This window comes from Protopterus annectens, chromosome 12.part0 (assembly GCF_019279795.1).
Source record: "Protopterus annectens isolate FY-2018-M chromosome 12.part0, PAN1.0, whole genome shotgun sequence".
NCBI lineage: Eukaryota > Metazoa > Chordata > Ceratodontiformes > Protopteridae > Protopterus > Protopterus annectens.
The window spans coordinates 97,332,995-97,346,353 of record NC_056746.1 but is presented as its reverse complement, the minus strand read 5'-3'; the positions used below and the strand labels follow the sequence as shown (position 1 = coordinate 97,346,353).

General features: G+C 44.9%; 1 protein-coding gene across 1 annotated transcript in view; it reads right to left on the bottom strand.

Moving 5' to 3' along the window:
- TBL3 (transducin beta like 3) overlaps positions 1–13,359 on the bottom strand; it is an 825,158-nt gene that overhangs the window by 631,280 nt on the left and 180,519 nt on the right. The gene's annotated exons all lie outside the window — the stretch shown is intronic.

Sequence of the window (13,359 nt, the reverse complement as noted above, 5' to 3'; positions counted from 1 at the left end):
TGCAAATTCAGGAACAAAATTAAACCACCTTGGTGGTGTACGTGAATAAAGCCCTCACAAGGACCCAGACATCCCAGGGTTGATAAGTAGTCGAAGTACAGCAAGAGCCCACTGGAGACCGTCAGCATGAGCAGCCAGGGCCAACTCACCCATTACTGGACAGGGAGGTAGCCCAGTTATAGCCTGATCAGCTGCACAACTGACGAGGCCTGGTGTGATACTGAGGCAGGAAGAAGGAACATGGACCTGCCCTCACAAAGAAGGACAGTTATGCACGTGCCATGGGTTGGTGCATGTGCAGAAGCAAGCATGGGCTGGAGATCAGCAATGTGGGAGTTCTGCCCCACCGCAGTGCCACACGGTAATGGGAGTCGGTGCAAACAGAGCTGCCAGGAAGGATGCCACTAATAAAGCAGTTCCGGAGAGTTCTCCAGTCTGGTGACAAATCAATTCAATCAGCTGTGCACACATTGATGGATCCCTGGTCTGGGAGGTAACCTGGATATTGGATTGAAAGGAAGAAGGGGGACTCCAAGAAAAAAATGTCATCTGATGACAAACTGCCCTGCAGTAGGTAAACTATGCTAAAAAAAAGCTACCTTGAGTGCATACATCGGAAACCTACCAAGCTTATCTCACCATTCTCTAAGTATCTAACACCCTTTCCGTGAGGAAAAACTACACATTTACCTAAGCTTTTTTCCCTCCAACCTCATGTCCGGCTTGAACTTCTGCTCTTATAAATTTGAAAGTTATGTGTATATAATAATGTTATATCTGCCTGCAGAATTCCATCTTCGTTAAACTTTAAAGCTTAGTTTGCTGAGCATGCTCTGTTCAGGGAATAAAAAGTACAGTTTTGTACCTACCATAAATGTAGATGTTCGAAGATCCACATTGCTGCAGTCCTTACACTTGGGTAGTCCGCTGTCCTCGGTCGGCCCGAATATCAAAGTATAAGGCTGACGTCGGTCAAGGCGCATTTGACTGACATCAGGACGTCAGGGTACAAATGCGCATGACCGACGTTATATCCTCAGTCTTTTCTTGCCCCAGATGTCAGAAGACCCTAAAAATAAAGGTCAAAACCCAAAGACAACAACCAACCAACCAACCATCCTAACACTAAAAATATGTACAATATATACAATATATACAATATACCTCATATTGACAACCCAACCCACACAACCGCCTCAACTACAGAGGGGAAGGAGGGAGGGTAAATTGGACTGCAGCAATGTGGATCTTCGAACATCTACATTTATGGTAGGTACAAAACTGTACTATGTTCTTCATCTCACATTGCTGCAGTCCTTACACTTGGGTAGAATCCCAAAGCAGAGGTAAGGGAGGATGGCAAAACTATAATGAAGCAGGAGCTGCCAAAATGCCCTGCAAAACAGCAGTGGCAAAACCAGCCCTGGATTTAGAGTACAGTGGAAGGTGATAATGCCCAGAGAAAGTATGCACTGAACTCCAAGTAGCTGCCTCCAAAATATCCTTAGTTGCCACCCCCCTCAAAAAAGCTCTTGAAGTGGCAGTAGCCCTAGTGGAATGAGGCCTAATCCCAGCTGGAATCTCCTTGCCATGATGGGAATAACAGAAAGCAATGCAAAACCCAATCCACTTAGAAATAGTTTGTTTTGACACAGGCTTGCCCTGAGAACTCAAAGCAAAAGAAACAAATAACTGCTGAGACTGCCTGAACCCTTTAGTTCTGTCCAAATAATATCGCAACTGCCTGTGTACATCTAAAGTGTGCAAAATCTTTTCCCCTTTATTTTGGGGATTTGCATAAAAAGTAGGCAAATGAATAGTTTGGTTTAAAGCCACACTAGAAACCACTTTAGGCATAAAGGAAGGATTAGTATAGAAAGATACCCTATCCTTATGAAAAATTAAGAAAGGCTCAACCGCCATAAGGGCCTGCAACTCAGAAACCCTTCTTGCAGAGGTAATAGCCAACAAAAAAGCAGTCTTCCATGACAAAAACTTTAATTCAGCAGTACCTGCAGGCTCAAAAGGTTGTAGAGTGAGTTTCTCCAACACAAAATTGAGATCCCAAGCAGGAGTAGGAGCTCTTCGTGGGGGTCTTATATTCTTTGCCCCTCTAAGAAATTGCTTGAACAAAGGATGAGAAAACAATGGTGGGTCACAATCATAGTGAGCCGAAATTGCTGCAGCATGAACCTTAATAGAAGAGAAGGACAAACCTTTGTCCAATAACTCAGTAAGATATTGAAGAGCCACACTTAAATTAGGCTCAGAAACATCAAAATCCTTTGCTGCACTCCAAAATAAAAATCTCTTCCATTTATCTGCGTACACTTTCCTTGTACTAGGCCTTCTAGCTTCCAAAATAACATTCAAAACTTGCTGTGGAAGTGGAGGCCCACTATGGTTCAAAACAGAATATGCCAGGCTGTTAGGTGCAGAGAGTGAAGCTTGACATTGAGCAAATGACTGTCCTCCTGAGACAACAGGTGTGGAATCGAAGGCAAAGGCCATGGAAGCTTCCGTACCAGGCTTCTCAGTAATGGGTACCAATGCTGTCGAGGCCAATCTGGAGCTATCAAAATCATCCTTGGCTTGTCTTGTCTGGCCTTTAGTAGTACCTTTGGGAGGAGAGGCAGAGGCGGAAAGGCATATACATGAAGATTGCTCCAATTGAAGGAAAGAGCATCCACTTTCCAAGCTGTGGGATGAAACCTTTTGTGCAAAACTTTGGCAGCTGATGGTTTAGTGGAGAAGCGAACAGATCTATGTCTGGAGTTCCCCATGACACTGTCAATTTCTGAAATACATGAGGATCCAATTTCCACTCGTGGGGATCCATAATTTGTCTGCTCAACACATCTGCTAAGGAGTTCTGTGCTCCGGCAGAAACCTTGCCTGAAGATTTAGCTGTAAACTGAGAGCAGTCTCCCACAAAATCATTGCTTGCCTGCATAGAGGATAAGAATGTGTTCCGCCTTGCTTGTTGATGTACCACATGACAGTTGTGTTGTCTGTTAGAATCAACACCTGCCCTGGAAGAAGTAAATCCTTGAAAGCTATTAATGCAAACTGGACTGCTAACATCTCTTTCAAGTTGATATGTAGATGTTGTAGTCTGGCAAGCCACTTGTCTTGTATCCACTTTCCATTCAGATGAGCTCCCCAAGCTTTGTCTGAGGCATCTGTCGTTAGAATCTGACTCGCCTCTGGCCGGGTCACAGAGTGTCCCTTGTTTAGGTGACATTCCTGAGCCCACCACAACAATTCCTTTTGAATGCAAGGTATTATTTGAATGACAGTGTCCAAATCCTGGCAGTGCTGTGTCCATACATTTTTGAGATACCATTGTAGCTTCCTCATATGCAGTTTGGCATTGGGAAGCACCAGAATACAAGATGCCATGAACCCCAAGGCTTGAAGGACTGTCCTTGCAGTCAGGAAAGGGAAAGATTCTTTTGTTTGTCCGGGGTCAAAAAGGCCATCTGGGATGCTGTATTCAGTCTCACACCCAGAAAGCACATGTCCTGAGAGGGTACTAGACTGGACTTTATTTCGTTTACAGAATACCCCAGGCATCTTAGCACTGCTATCACATAATCCAAATGATGAAGAAGCTCGTCCCTTCCTTGAGCCAGAATCAGGCAGTCGTCCAAATAAGGATAGATCTGTATTCCTTTTAACCTGAGGAAAGCTATCACTGGAGCCAGAACCTTCGTGAACACTCTGGGCGCAGTAGATAAGCCAAAGGGCAATGCAGAGAACTGATAATGAGAAGTCCCAGCTCGAAAGCAGATACTTCCTGCAACTCAGTCTGATAGGAACATGAAGATAAGCCTCCTTGAGATCCAAGGTTACCATCCAATGATCTTTGCCCAGCAGAGGTAAAAGCTGCTGTAACGTCAACATTTTGAACTTGGGAATGTCCAGATAAGTGTTGAGGATAGATAAGTCCAAAATTGGTCTCCACGTGTTCCCTTTCTTTGGTACTAGGAACAGGCGAGAATAAAATCCCAGGCCCACTTCTGGCATAGGGACCGGCTGTATAGCCCTATTTGGAGTAACAGAGAAATTTGCTTGTGAGCCTCTATTCTTTGTTGAGGAGGAGCGTCTGGCATGCCTTTGAAAGGAGGCAAGGTATGAAAATAAAACCTGTAACCGTGGTAAATGATATCCAATACCCATCTGTCTTGGGTAATTAAACTCCAATTTTCTTTGAAAAGTGCCAACCTTCCTCCCAAAGGTGCTGCCAGGCAGGCAGGTTCTGGCAGCTGAAAAAGGTCACTGGGTCTGTTTACGAAAGGACTGACCCCTGCCCTCACCCGAAGACTGTGCAGGAGATCTCCCTGTTCTAGGCCTGAAAGAGCCCTGAGCTCTGCCCCTACCACGTCTAGATCTACCCCTAGACTGGGAATCATAAGAAGGATAGGTCCACCCCTTAGTAGGCCAATTTCTACTAAACTTTGGAGGCTGAACCTGCAAAAAATCTTTAACAGTCTGCATAGACTTAGCCTTGTCTTCCATTTTCTTTAAGACTGTCTCAACAGGAGAACCAAATAACACATCAGATTGTAAAGGAGCATCTAAAATCCTTGTTTTAACATGTTCAGATAAATTCTGATCCCTCAGCCAAGCGTGCCTCGAAGAACTGACCCAGTGGCAGCCACCCTGGACGAGGCCTGTACAGCATCAAAACCACATTGCAAAGAATGCTTACCCACCTGTTCAGAAACATGTACTAAATCTTGTAACTCTTTACAATCAATACCTTCCGCCAGAGCATCAACCTTAGACTTCAATTGAGAAAGGAGATAGTTTTGGTATTTCAACATGTGAAACTGGCAATTCAAAGCCCTCATAGCTAGAGTGGAGGAAGTATAAACTTTCTTTCCCCATCTATCCAAGGCCCTGGCCTCTTTATCTGAAGGAACCGGATTCTTGACAACAGAAGCCTTAACACCTTTAGGCCCCTGACTAACAGTTTCTGGGTCTGCCCTAGGACTCTTAAAAAGATACTTATGAGCTTCAGGCACCCTGTAATACCTATCCAGTTTAACAGGAGCAGGAGGCAAAGAAGCCTCTGTAAAAACATCTTCCACCACATCCAAAACAGGAGGTATAGCCAAAGGCCTATGCTGGGGTAAAAACAAAAATTCCCTAAGCCTTTTCCTGGAATCAGAGAAGTCCTGACCTTCCCACTTAAAATGCTCCCTCATGGAATGAAGAGTTTCTGAAAAAGAAAAATCCTCAGGAGGAGAAGCAGAAGGAGTAGAATCATCCACATCAGAATCAGAATAAGGGGAATACTCCTGCAAGTCTTCAGCCGAAGACTCTGAAACATCCGAAGCCTGCTCAAAACTCCCCAGCTCAGGTTCCACCCTAGGTCTCTTATCAGGAGGGGGCAAAGAACCCCTAATTAAAGTAATCAAATCTTCTGCCATTTTAAGCATATGCTTCTTGGGCACAGTTCCTGAAGAACTAGGGGTGACACCAACTGAAGCTAAACCTGGCCTGCCTCTGGGAGAAGCCTTGGAAACAGAAGGAGAGGGCCTAACCACCCTAGGAAGGGAGGGGAGTATAGTAACCTGAGAAGCCCCATCAGCCTGACCTGCCTCCTGAGAGGCCACATCCTGCAATAACAAAGTCTCTCCCTGGGATCCCAAAGAAACCTCGTGGAACCACCGGCTCCACCGACCTCTAAAGAACCGGCGTCCGGTACAGGCGGTTCTTCTAGCCTAGGCTTAACTGCTTTGTCCTTGCGCTTCTTGAAGAAGCGGGCGTTGGAGCCTCCGGCGGCATTTTATAATTGCACCGCTTCGAAGACTAACCTGGCACAATCTAACCTTCTCTTTATAGTGCGCTTATTGAATCTAGCACAAGGCGACACCAACAACGTCGTGCTCAGGCCCTAAACAAGGAATACACAAAGTATGGTAGTCTCTATGCGGTATCTGTTTCCCACAAGAAATACAATTATTCACTTTTCTGACATCCGGTAAATCACTGAGGCAAGAAAAACTAAAATATTCCCCAACGGGTACTTAGCCAACTTTGACTCGGTCTGAAACTCGAAACGAACAATTTCAGAACGCCCGGCACTTGCGCTGCTTCTGCATCGGACCATGCGGCAAAAAAGACTGAGGATATGACGTCGGTCATGCGCATTTGTACCCTGACGTCCTGATGTCAGTCAAATGCGCCTTGACCGACGTCAGCCTTATACTTTGATATTCGGGCCGACCGAGGACAGCGGACTACCCAAGTGTAAGGACTGCAGCAATGTGAGATGAAGAACATCTATCCGAAGCAACTCTCACACATTCCCCTTTCCATGACAGTGTGCATCTCTCTCCTGCAGTCTTCAACTTATGACCATTCAAACAGAAGCATAATGCATATACTCAAACAACAAACCTTCTCTTACCCTAAAAGGTGGAAGGAGGGAGGGTTGTTTAAGACTGAATTTTTCAAGCTGATTTAGTTATATTAAGGACATCATAATCATATTTGCTTAAGACGTCATCCTTACCTAACCTTTAGGACAGAGCCCCTTTGCTAAACTTCCTGGGAGGCTGTTCCACAGAAATATACCCTTTAGCACCACAGTGCCCAAAGAAGGACCTGGAGACAATGACCACTCTGTAGTGTTTAGCAATGTACTCACTTGAAGGTCAAGTTATAGTCACTCAGAAGTCATGCAAGGATGTACTGCAGAGGAAAAGTTAAAGAAACAAACAACTCTTCTGGAATGTGCTTGAGGATGCTCGGGCAACTCCAATATTTCTGGTAAATGAAGAATATGCAACTTGAGAGACACTGAACTAGACAGAGTTTAGTTATCTTTTGTCCTAGTTTCTGAGATGCATAAGAAAGAAATAACTGATTATCTTTCTGGAAATCTTTAGTCCTGTCCACACAGTACCTGTGCTGTTTGTGGACATCAAGACAATGCAACAGATACTCCTCTTGGTTGGTATATTCCCTGCACGGTACAGGTAGGTCAATGGATTGAGTCGGGGTCAACTCAGTTGCAACCTTAATAAATAAAGGTTCAGTTCTCACTGAAACTCTTTCTCTGCAGGTGCCAAGAGGTTTTCCATGTCAAAAATGTTAGCACTGCCAAGGAAGCCAGTTCAGATGGAAAGTGGTTTAGTTTCCCAATAACAAAAGGCTGTGTTCATGACAGAAAGTGTTCCCTGACAAACGGATTCAGAACAAAAGTACCTCAAAAAGGAAGGCCTTGCATACTTAACAAAAGCTAAACGGGACAACAACTGACCAAAATGGAAGATGTGTATATATATATATATCTATATATATATATATATATATATATATATATATATATATATATGTATAGTATACAGATGCATTTGTCCAATGGGTGGCTGTGATGGTACAGTGGTTAGCGTTGCTGCCTCACAGCAAGAGGTTCTCCGGTTCGATCCTTGGCTAGGGAGCCTTCTGTGCGGAGTCTGCATGTCCTCCCTGTGGTCATGTGGGTTTCCTCTGGGTGCTCCGGTTTCTTCCCACATCCCAAAGGTGGATTGGACTCTCTAAATTGGTTCTAGGTGTGAGTGCGTGCATGTGCCTTCTGTGGAAGGTTGGGCGCCGGGCTGGCAGCTCAACATCGTAAAACTCCACTGCCAATCATAAGTGGAATCTATCCAATAACCAGGTCTTGTACCAAAAGCTCTCTGACAAATACAGGGGTGCTGAGACTAACACCAAAAGTGTATTACTGTACCGTGCAGCCCGCACAGAGAATCTACTCCATTTGTTTCTGAATGTTTTCCAAGTGGAAGGCTTCTGAAATAAGACAGAACTGTCACCAATCAGCTAGGAAATCCGTGACATCTTGATAACATTCCAAGTACAGTCACCAAGCTCTTAACCTTAGCCCTCGAAAATTCTTTGAAAGGTGAGGTAGCAAAGTCCTCGAGTGGCAGTGTGATACGAGTGGAAAAGTACAGTTTTGTACCTACCATAAATGTAGATGTTCGAAGATCCACATTGCTGCAGTCCTAACACTTGGGTAGTCTGCTGTCCCTCGGTCGGCCCGAATATCAGAGTATAAGGCTGACGTCGGTCAGGGCGCATTTGACTGACATCAGAACGTCAGGGTACAAATGCGCATGACCGACGTCATATCCTCAGTCTTTTCTTGCCCCAGATGTCAGAAGACCCTAAAGAAAAAGGTCAAAACCCATAGGCAACAGCCAAACAACCAACCAGCCTAACACCAAGAATATGTACAATATATACAATATATACAACAAACACAATATACCTCAGATGGATAACCCAACCCACACAACCACCTCAAACTACAGAGGGGAAGGAGGAGAATTGGACTGCAGCAATGTGGATCTTGGAACATCTACATTTATGGTAGGTACAAAACTGTACTATGTTCTTCATCTCACATTGCTGCAGTCCTAACACTTGGGTAGAATCCCAAAGCAGAGGTAAGGGAGGATGGCTAAACTATAATGAAGCAGGAGCTGCCAGAATGCCCTGCAACACAGCAGTGGCAAACCCAGCCCTGGATTTAGAGTACAATGGAAGGTGGTAATGCCTAGAGAAGGTATGCACTGAACTCCAAGTGGCTGCCTCCAAAATATCCTTAGTTGCCACCCCCCTCAAAAAGCTGTTGAAGTGGCAGTAGCCCTAGTGGAATGAGGCCTAATCCCAGCTGGAATCTCTTTGCCATGATGGGAATAACAGAAAGCAATGCAAAATCCAATCCACTTAGAAATAGTTTGTTTTGACACGGGCTTGCCCTGAGAGCACAAAGCAAAAGAAACTAATAACTGCTGAGATTGCCTGAACCCTTTAGTTCTGTCCAAATAATATTGCAACTGCCTGTGTACATCTAAAGTGTGCAAAATCTTTTCCCCTTTATTTTGGGGATTTGCATAAAAAGTAGGCAAATGAATAGTTTGGTTTAAAGCCACACTAGAAACCACTTTAGGCATAAAGGAAGGATTAGTACGTAAAGATACCCTATCCTTATGGAAAATTAAGAAAGGCTCAACTGCCATAAGGGCCTGCAATTCAGAAACCCTTCTTGCAGAGGTAATGGCCAACAAAAAGCAGTCTTCCATGACAAATATTTCAACTCAGCAGTAGCTGCAGGCTCAAAAGGTTGTAGAGTGAGTTTCTCCAACACAAAATTGAGATCCCAAGCAGGAGTAGGAGCCCTTGGGGTCTTATATTCTTTGCCCTCGAAGAAATTGCTTGAACAAAGGATGAGAAAACAATGGTGGGTCACAGTCGTAGTGAGCTGAAATTGCTGCAGCATGAATCTTAATAGAAGAGAAGGACAAACCTTTGTCTAATAACTCAGTAAGATATTGAAGAGCCACACTTAAATCAGGCTCAGAAACATCCAAATCATAGCTGCACTCCAAAACAAAAATCTCTTCCATTTATCTGCGTACACTTTTCTTGTACTAGGCCTCCTAGCTTCCAAAATCACATTCAAAACTTGTTGTGGAAGTTGAGACCCTCTATGGTTTAAAACAGAATATGCCAGGCTGTTAGATGAAGAGAGTGAAGTTTGACATTGAGCAAATGACTGTCCTCCTGGGACAACAGATGTGGAATCAAAGGCAAAGGCCATGGAGGCTTCCGCACTAGACTTCTCAGTAATGGGTACCAGTGTTGCCGAGGCCAATCTGGAGCTATCAAAATCATCCTTGGCTTGTCCTGTCTGACCTTCAGAAGTACCTTTGGGAGGAGAGGCAGAGGTGGAAAGGCATACACATGAAGATTTTTCCAACTGAAAGAAAGAGCATCCACTTTCCAGGCTGTGGGATGAAACCTCTTTGTGCAAAACTTTGGCAGCTGATGGTTTAGTGGAGAAGCGAACAGATCTATGTCTGGAGTTCCCAGGACACTGTCAATTTCTGAAATACATGAAGATCCAGTTTCCACTCGTGGGGATCCATGATTTGTCTGCTTAACACATCTGCTAAGGAGTTCTGTGCTCCTGGCAGAAACCTTGCCTGAAGACTTAGTTGTAAACTGAGAGCAGTCTCCCACAAAATCATTGCTTGCCTGCATAGAGGATAAGCATGTGTTCCCCCTTGCTTGTTGATGTACCACATGACAGTTGTGTTGTCTGTTAGAATCAACACCTGCCCTGGAAGAAGTAAATCCTTGAAAGCTATTAATGCAAACTGGACTGCTAACATCTCCTTCAAGTTGATATGTAGATGCTGTAGTCTGACAGGCCACTTGTCTTGTATCCACTTTCCGTTTAGATGAGCTCCCAAGCTTTGTCCGAGGCATCTGTCGTTAAAATTTGACTCGCCTCTGGCGGGTCACAGAGAGTCCCTTGTTTAGGTGACATTCCTGAGCCCACCACAAAAATTCCTTTTGAATGCAAGGTATTATTGGAATGACAGTGTCCAGATCCTGGCAGTGCTGTGTCCATACATTCTTGAGATACCATTGCAACTTCCTCATATGCAGTTTGGCATTGGGAAGCACCAGAATACAAGATGCCATGAACCCTAAGGCTTGAAGGACTGTCCTTGCAGTCAGCCGGACTGAAGAGATAGATGATGGAAGTAAAGGGAAAGATTCTTTTGTTTGTCCGGGGTTAGAAAGGCCATCTGGGATGCTGTATTCAGTCTTACACCCAGAAAGCACATGTCTTGAGAGGGTACTAGACTGGACTTTATTTCGTTCACAGAATACCCCAGGCATCTTAGCACTGCTATCACATATTCCAAATGACGAAGAAGCTCTTCCCTTCCTTGAGCCAGAATCAGGCAATCGTCCAAATAAGGATAGATTTGTATTCCTTTCAGCCTGAAGAAAGCTATCACTGGAGCCAGAACTTTCGTAAATACTCTGGGCGCAGTAGATAAGCCAAAGGGCAATGCAGAGAACTGATAGTGAGAAGTCCCAGTCCGAAAACGCAGATACTTCCTGCAACTTAGTCTGATAGGAACATGAAGGTATGCCTCTTTGAGATCCAAAGTTACCATCCAGTGATCCTTGCCCAGCAGAGGTAAAAGTTGTTGTAACGTCAACATCTTGAACTTGGGAATGTCCAGATAAGTGTTGAGGATAGATAAATCCAAAATTGGTCTCCACGTGTTCCCCTTTTTTGGTACAAGGAACAGACGAGAATAAAATCCTAGGCCTCTTTCTGGTATAGGAACCGGCTGTATGGCCCCTATTTGGAGTAACAGAGAAATTTGCTTGTGAGCCTCTATTCTTTGTTGAGGAGGAATGTCTGGCATGCCCTTGAAAGGAGGCAAGGTATGGAAACAAAACCTGTAACCGTGATGTATGATGTCCAAAACCCATCTGTCTTGGGTAATCAACCTCCAATTTTCTTCGAAAAGTGCCAACCTTCCTCCCAAAGGTGCTGCCAGGTGAGAAGGTTCTGGCAGCTGAAAAGGTAGGTCATTGGGTTTGTTTACGAAAGGACTGACCCCTGCCCTCACCTGAAGACTGTGCAGGAGAACTCCTCGTCCTAGGCCTGAAAGAGCCCTGACCTCTGCCCCTGCCACGTCTAGATCTACCCCTAGACTGGGAATCATAAGAAGGATAAGTCCACCCCTTAGTAGGCCAATTTCTACTAAACTTCGGAGGCTGAACCTGCAAAAATTCTTTAACAGTCTGCATAGGCTTAGCCTTGTCTTCCATTTTCTTCAAAACTGCCTCAACAGGAGAACCAAACAAGACATCAGATTGCAAAGGGGCATCCAAAATCCTAGTTTAACATGGTCAGATAAATTTTGATCCATAACCAGGCATGCCTGCGAAGAACTGACCCAGTGGCAGCCACCCTGGGCCGAGGCCTGTACAGCATCAAAACCACATTGCAAAGAGTGCTTACCCACCTGTTCAGAAACATGCACTAAATCTTGTAATTCTTTACAATCAATACCTTCCAGAGCATCAACCTTAGATTTCAACTGTGAAAGGAGATAATTTTGATATTTCAACATGTGAAACTGGCAATTCAAAGCTCTCATGGCTAGAGTGGAAGAAGTATAAACTTTCTTTCCCCATCTATCCAAGGCCCTGGCCTCTTTATCTGCAGGAACCTGATTCTTGACAACAGAAGCCTTAACACCCTTAGGCCCCTGGCTAACAGTTTCAGGGTCTGCCCTAGGACTCTTAAAAAGATACTTATGAGCTTCAGGTACCCTGTAATACCTATCAGGTTTAACAGGAGCAGGAGGCAAAGAATCAGGATTAAGAGAAGCCTCTGCAAATACATCTTCCACCACATTTAGAACAGGAGGTATAGCCAAAGGCCTATGCTGGGGTAAAAACAAAAATTCCCTAAGCCTTTTCCTGGAATCAGAGAAGTCCTGACCTTCCCATTTAAAATGCTCTCTCATGGAGTGAAGGGTCTCTGAAAAAGAAAAATCCTCAGGAGGAGAAGCTGAAGGAGTAGAATCATCCACATCAGAATCAGAATAATGAGAATACACCTGCAAGTCTTCAGCCGAAGACTCAGACACATCCGAAGCCTGCTCCCAATCCCCCAACACTGGTTCCATCCTAGGCCTTTTATCAGGAGGGGGCATAGAGCCTCTAATTAAGGTAATTAAATCTTCTGCCATTTTAAGCATGTGCTTCTTGGGCACAGAACCTGAAGAACTAGGAGTGACACCCACAGAAGCTAAACTAGATCTGCCTCTAGGAGAAGCCTTGGAAGCAGAAAGAGAGAGCCTAGACCCCTTAGGAAGGGAGGGGAGGACAGTAATCTGAGAAGCCCCTACAGCCTGACCTGCCTCCTGGGAGGCCACATCCTGTAAAATCAAAGTTTCCCCCTGAGACTCCAGAGAGGCCTCCGTCGGAACCACCGGTTCCACTGATGCCTCTAAAGAACCGGCGTCCGGTTCGGACGACTCCTCTAACCTAGGTTTAACTGCCTTGTCCTTGCGCTTCTTTGAAGAAGCGTCGGAGCATCCGGCGGCATTTTAATTGCACCGCTTCCCAAAGACCAACCTGGCACAATCCAACCTCCGCTTTATAGTGCGTTTATTGAACCCAGCACAAAAGCGGCACCCAACAACGTCGTGCTCAGGTCCCAAACAAGGTATACACAAATTATGGTAATCCCTATGCGGTATCTGTTTCCCACAAGAAATACAGTTATTCACTTTTCTGACATCCGGTAAACCACTGAGGCAAGAAAAAACCAAAATATTCCCCAACGGGTACTTAACCAACTCTGACTTCGGTCTGAAACTCCGGTCGAAAAATTTCAGAACGGCACTTGCAACACTGCTTCTGCATCGGACCATGCGGCAAAAAAGACTGAGGATATGACGTCGGTCATGCGCATTTGTACCCTGACGTTCTGATGTCAGTCAAATGCGCCCT